Genomic DNA, 7,726 nt, shown 5'->3' on the forward strand with positions numbered 1-7,726 from the left:
ATTGGAGCCGGGGGGCAGTGGGTGAATGTTTGGGTATTGGAGCCGGGGGGCAGTGGGTGAATGGTTGGGTATTGTGGTCGCGGGTCCTTGGGTGAATGGTTGGGTATTGGAGACGGGGGGCAGTGGGTGAATGGTTGGGTATTGGAGACGGGGGGCAGTGGGTGAATGGTTGGGTATTGGAGCCGGGGGGCAGTGGGTGAATGTTTGGGTATTGGAGCCGGCAGTCCATGGGTGAATGGTTGGGTATTGGTGCCGGGGGTCATGATTGCATATTGGAGCCGAGGGGGCAATGGGTGTATGTCTGGGTACTGGAGCTGCGGGGGCAGTGGGCGAATGGTTGGGTACTGGAGCCAGGGGGCAGTGGGTGAATGGCTGGGTACTGGAGCTGAGGGGGCAGTGGGTGAATGTTTGGGTACTGGAGCCGGGGGGCAGTGGGTGAATGGTTGTGTACTGGAGCCGGGGAGCAGTGGGTGAATGGTTGGGTATTGGCACCGGGGGGCAGTGGTTGAATGCTTGGGTACTGGAACTGGGGGTGCAAGGGTGGTGCAGTGGGTGAATATTTGAGTATTGGAGCCGAGGGCCGGGCGTGTTGCAGTGGGGCATGGTGGAGTATTGGAGACGATGGGCAATGGTTGGGTATTGGAGCTGGGGGCAATGGTTGGGCATTGGAGCTGGGTGCAATGGTTTGGAATTGTTGCTGTGGGGGGAGCTGTGTTTGTGTATTGGATCCGGGGGGCAATGGTTGGGCATTGGAGCCGGGGACAATGGTTGGGTTTTGTAGCTGTTGGTGGAGCTGTGTTTGTGTATTGGCTCCGGGGGGCAGTGGTTGAGTATGGTAGCTGTGGTGGGAGCAGTGTGTATGTATTGCAGCCGGGGGCAATGGTTTGGTATTGGAGCTGCGGGGCGGGGGAATGCACTGGTTGTGTATTGTAGCTGTGGTGGGAGCAGTGGTTCGGTATTGGAGCCGGTGGGTAATGGTTGGGTATTGTAGCTGTGGTGGGAGCAGTGGTTGGGTACTGGAGCTAATGGGCAATGGTTGGGTATTGCAGCTGTGGTGGGATCAATGGTTGGGTATTGAAACCTGGGGGCAATGGTTGGGTATTGTAGCAGTGGTGGGAGCAGTGGTTAGGTATTGGAGGCGGGGGCAATGGTTGGGTATTGGAGCCTGGGGGCAATGGTTGGGTTCTGTAGTTGTGGTGGAAGCAGTGGTTGGGTATTGGAGCTTGGGTGCATTGGTTGGGTATTGTAGCTGTGGTGGGGGCAATGTTTGTGCATTGTAGCTGTGGTGGGAGCAGTGATTGGGTATTGGAGCTGTGCTGGGAGCAGTGGTTGGGTATTGGAGCTGAGGGGCAATGGTTGGGTATTGCAGCTGGGGGGTGAGCAATGGTTGAGTATTGGAGCCGGGGGGACAATTGTTGTGTATTGCAGCTGTGGTGGGAGCAGTGGTTGGGTATTGAGCTGGGGGGCACTGCCAGGTGCAATATGATGGACTTTGATTCCTTGGCTGGAAGTGAGGAAAAGATGCAATGGCAGCTTGAAGGAATGTTGTTAAAGGAGAACCAGATGTTCAAGGACCAGGGAGGGGAGATTAGACAGGTGTTGTTCTCAGTGACGGACCGAGTGTCCAATGAACATAAACTGCAGGTCAAAATCAGTGCACCACCCAAGAGGATGCTCAGGCTTCAATTGACGCCTCAAAGGGAGTTGCTTGTAGCATGTATGGGGTATTCCTTCTTTCCCCCAATACACCGGGGATGGGGTGATATCAAGAACAACCTAATCCCCAACTTTGTGACAAATAAACAGCTGGCAGAATGGAAGGTGTCGACGTCACGCTTTCCATTTGTGAACTCAGGAGGTTGGGCAGAGTCTGGGCTACGACTCACCCGTGCCATGCTAAACTGAAGGGTCTGGGAGGGAGCATTCCTGCCCTGACAATACAAGCGACCCAATATCCATAAAAGTATGGTCAGTAGAATCAGTTCTGATATTGGAAGAGAAATTGCATTATGAATATCAGCCATTCCCACCGTACATGGTTCAAGTAAATGAAGGAAAGACAGTGCCAGACATGGCAAAATGATCTTTAATCAAAGGATGTGTTGATATCACCTGGGGGAAGTTAATGAAACACTATGGGGGTCTTGTTTGGAATTAAGAAACTCCAAATTGCACCATGTCTGTAATATGCTGGCACCAGAGATAAACTAATACTAGTTGTGTCGCACAGGGGCGCTATTGTGTCACTACGGCCGCAGCCTCTGTGAATACAGACCCCTCACCTGCCCTGTCACCCACTCCTCTTTCTGCTTTGAACCAACCCAGGTCACCAAGATAGATCATGAGATCCTGATACCAGTGATCAAGCATAATGTTACTAACATCACAGTGCACGGTGATATGCTCTTAGACACTGACACAATATTGATTGGATTTGGATATCCACTGGACGCCCCTCCGCCACACCACGCACGTCACTAAAACTAAAATAGATTAGAGAACGAACCGTGATCACAGTAAAACACCTGCACCAACTACACCAGGAAAATGAAAACCTGCTAACAGAGCTAGAGGGAGTGGGAAGGAAATCACGGTGGGAGCAAGTCAATAACATCTTGATACACCTGTTGTTCAGAATTATTTCACAACTGTTAATTATTTTCCAATGCCGCCTACTGTTCCTGGTGATCATTGTGTACGCATTGCTTCGACAAGCCCTTACACAATTGAAGAGGAAAAACAAGGAGCCGGGTCAGCAGAGAGCTCTCCCAAGCCTGGAGTGCGGGGAAACTCAGGAATAATGATCAACCAATGAAATAAGGCCAAAGGAACCGTTGGAGCCATGCGGACATGTTTGGTGTGCTGACATCAATGTAACAGTAATCGACTGTATACTCCAAGCAAATCAACAGTAAAGACAGAAAGAAAGTTAATTGGCTCAGAGTGATTGCTCAAATTCTGGGTCTAAAGGGGGGTAATGTTAGCATGATTTAAGATGATTTATGTCAGAATGCTTTAAGATGATTCACTGGTCCAACTATCCCAGCGTCCTTTCACTTAGATTTGCATTATTATATCAACAAGGGAGATCCAAGCATATTAATAGTAACTTTCAAAAGTGAATTGAGGTGTTCCGCAAAGCAATCACCCAATCTCTGTGTGGTCTCCCCAATGTAGCGGAGTCTGCAGCAAGTACAGTTTACTAAATTGCAAGAAGAAAAGTAAATCGTTGTTGCACCTGGAAGTTGTGTTTGGGTCCCTGGACAGTGAGAAGGGAAGAGGTAAAAGGGCCGGTGTTGCATCTCCTGCGCTTGCACGGGAAGGCGTCGTGGGAAGGGGAAGGTGTGGGCGGGTGATAGATGAGTGGACCAGAGTGTCGCAGAGGGAGCGGTCTCTGCTGACTGCTGAAAGGGGACGGCAGGCGAAGATGTGTTTGGTGATGGGATCACGCTGGAGGTGGTGGAAATGGCGGAGGATGATCCGTTGAATGTGGAGGCTGGTGGGGTGAAAGGTGAGGACAAGGGAAATCCTATCGTGCTTCTGAGAGGAAGAGGAATGGGTGAGAGCAGAAGTGCGGGAAATGGAACAGTCGAGAGTCCTGTCCAACATGGTGGAGGGGAGTCCTTGGTTGAGGGAAAAGTAAAACATATCGGAAGGTGGCATCATCAGAAGAGATGCGATGGAGATGGAGAAACGGAGAAAAAGGAATAGAGTCCTTACAGGAATCAAGGTGGGAGGAAGTGTCGTCAAGTTAGCTATGGGAGCAGCTGGGCTTATTTGGTTGAAGTGAATGGATTCAAAGGAGAATTAGTTCAATGTATTTTCAATACAAGGGCAGCCAGGCGGAGGAGGGGCTGGTGGATGGTGACTGTGTTGGCCTCCGTTCAAGGAAGAAGCGGAGGGCCCTCCTGCCGTCCTGGTGGCTGATGGAATGTAGAGGGATTGGACGCCCACAGTGAAAGGGAGACGATGAGGAACAGGAAACTGGAAAGTAACTGCTGTTTTTTTCCACAGCAGCTTTCAAATCACTGGCATTATCAATGGATTGGTATGTTGATGTGAAAAGAATTTGTTGAATTGTGTACAACTGTGCGTCGCTGTTTAAATCAGCAGGGCGGTTGAAGGATTCCTGTTAAAGATCGAGTGTACTTCAGTTCGTGTGGTTTCGAGCACTGCTGCTGGTGGATGTGATAATTCGTCCGAGAATTGTAACCATTGGAAAGGAAGTTTTAATATTTATATCTCACATTTCCAGGCAGCGTTCCTACATTTACAGCAGGCTCTCCGCCGATTGACTGAAAATAGAAACAGGAGTAGGCCATTTAACCCTTCGAGCCTGTTCCGGCATTCAGTGAGATCATGTCTGACCTGGATCTTAACTTCACCCACCTGCTTTGACTTCTAAACAATCCCTATCTTGTCTAACAGAAAACTATCGACCTGAGCTTTAAATTATTAATTACATTGGCAAAAGAACGCGAGGTGAGATGAGATTGTTTTATTACTCAGACGATGAGATTGTTTTATTACTCAGAGGGTAGTTATGATCTGGAATTCGCTGTCTGAACTGTTGGTGGAAGCAGATCCGATCGCTGATCCAATAGTCACTTTCAGAAGGGAATTGGATAAATACTTGATGGCGAACAATGTGCAGGGCTTTGGGGAAAGTGCGTCATTCTATGGTTCTATGATGGGACAATACTCTCCCTCAGTGAGCTTGTGTTTTCACCGGTAAACCTTAGGTCATGGCTTTAATTCTCGTCCGAGAAGGCAGCGACTTTCTCACCTTTAATGTGATGTTTCTCTTTTTCTCGCTCTATGATTCGCTCTATTTCTCTCTGTTTCTGTCGTTCTTACCATCTGTCAGTCTCTCTGTATGTCTCACTCAGTCTCAGTCACTTTCTGTAAGCTTTTCTCATTGGGTCTCTGTTTATCCGTCCAACTATTACTTTCTCGGTCACTCTCCCCATCGCTCCCCCACATCGTTTTACTCTGCACCTTATAATATAACCCTTTAAGCGCTGGCTCAGTTTAGAGCTTGCTGATCCTGGGTGTTTGACCTGCATTTTAACATTCTTCCTTCAAAGGTTTTCAGTGTTGACGGGAGGGTTACATGTTCTGTGGGCTAAAAGCCGAGGGGTTTCTTGTCCAGTTACGAACGGCCAGCTCAATGCGTTACTTGCCCAGCTGCTGTGCTTTTGCAGTTCAGCTTTTCACCGTCTGTAGTTTTAGAAAATGTCTTTATCCTCTCACATTTTCAGATTATGCTGACGCGTAGTTTGCTCTACGCTGAAAACTAAACTTAGTCAGCAAGGGATTTGTCGAATTTTCAAGCACTGCGCGGGTGGGCTTTTGCCACTAGGGTGGCCGAGTGGTTAAGGCGTTGGACTTAAGATTCAATGAGCGTATGTCTGCGTGGGTTCGAACCCCACTCCTTGGTAGATGCTAAGGCAACGAGGTTGAAAGTAAAACCTAAAGCTATTTTTGGTATGAAAACGCTTATGATCTCTGCAAGGGATGGTGCCATATTTATAATTCACCCTTCAAGACAGCGTTTCTTCATTTACAATTGGTGTACTGAACATAGGAACCGGAGGAGGCCATTCAGCCCCTTGAGCCTGTTCGCCCTTCACTGAATTCCTGTCTGAGCTTTGCCTTAACTCCATCCAGCTGCTTTGGCAACACATCAATTCAACGCATGTGTAGCAAAAACGTACCGATCTCAGATTTACATTATTAGTTGAGCTGTCATATACTGCTATTTTGTGGGAGAGAATTCCACACTGCTACCAACCTTCATGTGAAGAAATGTATCCTAACTTCTTTCGCGAATGGCCTGCCTCTGATTTTACGATTATGCCCCCTTGTCCTCGGCTCCCCCACCAACGGCCAAAAAAGGTTTCTCTCTATCTAACTTATCAATTCGTTTCAAAATCTTAAAACCTCAATCAAATCCCCACAACCTTCTATATTCCAGGAAATACAAGCCCAGTTTATGTAATCTCTGTTCATATTTTAACCATTGGAGCGCTGGTAACGTTCTGGTGAATGTGCACTGCACTTCCTCTAAGGTCAATCTATCCTTTCTAACAGGCGGTGCCCAGAACGGTACACAGAACTCCAGATGTGGTCTAACCAGGTCGCTGTATAGCTGCAGAATAACTTCCTCTACTTTATATTCTATTTTTTTGATTATTTTTGTACCTTACTGCTACATTTCAGTGGTCTGTGTACATGGACCCGAAACCCCTTTGGAACTCCACTGTTCCGAACTCTGCACCATGTAACTAATACTCGGATCTACTTTTTAGGTCTAAAATGAATGACGATATACTTACCTGCGTTGTAATCCATCAGCCACTGTTTCGCCCATTCACTTAATCTATCAATATATCTTTGTAATTATATGCTGCTGTCTACACGACTTACCATACCACCAGCCTTTGCATCATCAGCAAACGTGGATATAGGAATTTTCTAAGTCATTAATAACTATAGAAGTGTTGTGGAGTATTTTAAACCAACACCTGACACAAGGTTTGCGGATCGATAATCAAGTTGTCTTTATTACACCAGTGGGGAGACAATCTGCTCTGTCTTAGCCAGACTTCTCCAAATTGGATTAGCAAGCCCTACATTTTTATACATTACAACATATATGTCCAGCTCATTCAAAATTCATTCCTACCACCTGATTGGTCCTTGGCCCGTATACATATTCACTGATTGGTTGCCTATGCTGCGTTATATTAAAGTACCACCTTTATTATCGGAAAAGTACATGTCCATTATCCCCCAAGCTGTTGTTGCACCTATGACCTTTGTTTATGCCAGATGGGGTCTCATCAACATTGTACTTCTGACTCATTGTCCTCCTTTCATGCCTCTCTAGGCCTCTTTACTTCCAACTCATTGTTTTACTTTCCTGCCAGAACAGAACTTACATCCTCTAGGCCTTTTATGGTTTCCACCTCCGACTATTTGCAATTGCCTCTTAGTGACACAGTAAGCAGTTCTACAACTACTGCTTAGGTTATCTCAACTGCCAGTTCAGCAATTTAGAAAAAGCTTACCACTGCAAATATTAGATTATTCTCTTTATTACACCATTCAGTGAAGCTGCCAGCGATGTCAGTTTAACTCATTCCCCACTGCAATCCCCCCTTTTGGTACTTGGCCACTACCCAAGTTAAACAACATGTATAAGCATTGCTGTGCCTCCTGCCCCATGTGGTGATCAGGCGCTGGCTCAGGAGGCCCTGCATACCCATCATGTGTAGAGCAAACTTGTTTATTCCAGCTCTTTCCGCTTCACTTTAGCTCTTTGTTGGTCCGTTTCTTGCTACAAGTGGTGCATGCTGCTATTCCCCATCATATAGCCATGACTAACTGTACTATCACTAATATATATGGGAAATGATGCAGATCCATGGTTGTATGTTAACATTCATTTCCCAATCCCACAGCTTCTCATACCACGGGAACTCCTGTAGCTCTATCTCTATTACCCTTTCTAATTCCCCAAGGTCCCTTTGCAGCACTATGTATTGTTTCACCATCTTACTTAAATCCTCTTTCAATTCTTGCAGATCCTCTTGCAGGTGGGGCATTGCGGTCCCTACTGCTACTTCATAATTGACCAACTCTTTCTTTAGACTATCTGGCACATTTAGGTTTATCTCCTCCCTTGAATGTACATACACCAATCTGGTGTGTCCAATTGTGA

The 7,726-nt window shown here is 46.9% G+C and overlaps 1 non-coding gene across 1 annotated transcript; it reads left to right on the top strand.

Moving 5' to 3' along the window:
* Nucleotides 1-5,357: 5,357 nt before the first annotated feature.
* On the top strand, nt 5,358-5,441 carry trnal-uaa (transfer RNA leucine (anticodon UAA)). Its single transcript has one exon. It is a non-coding gene; the product is annotated as a tRNA-Leu (tRNA).
* The last annotated feature ends 2,285 nt before the right edge of the window (nt 5,442-7,726 follow it).

The sequence above is a fragment of the Somniosus microcephalus genome, unplaced genomic scaffold, assembly GCF_052327205.1.
Source record: "Somniosus microcephalus isolate GS21.2 unplaced genomic scaffold, FLI_Smic_1.0 unresolved_chr1, whole genome shotgun sequence".
In the NCBI taxonomy this organism is placed as follows: domain Eukaryota; kingdom Metazoa; phylum Chordata; class Chondrichthyes; order Squaliformes; family Somniosidae; genus Somniosus; species Somniosus microcephalus.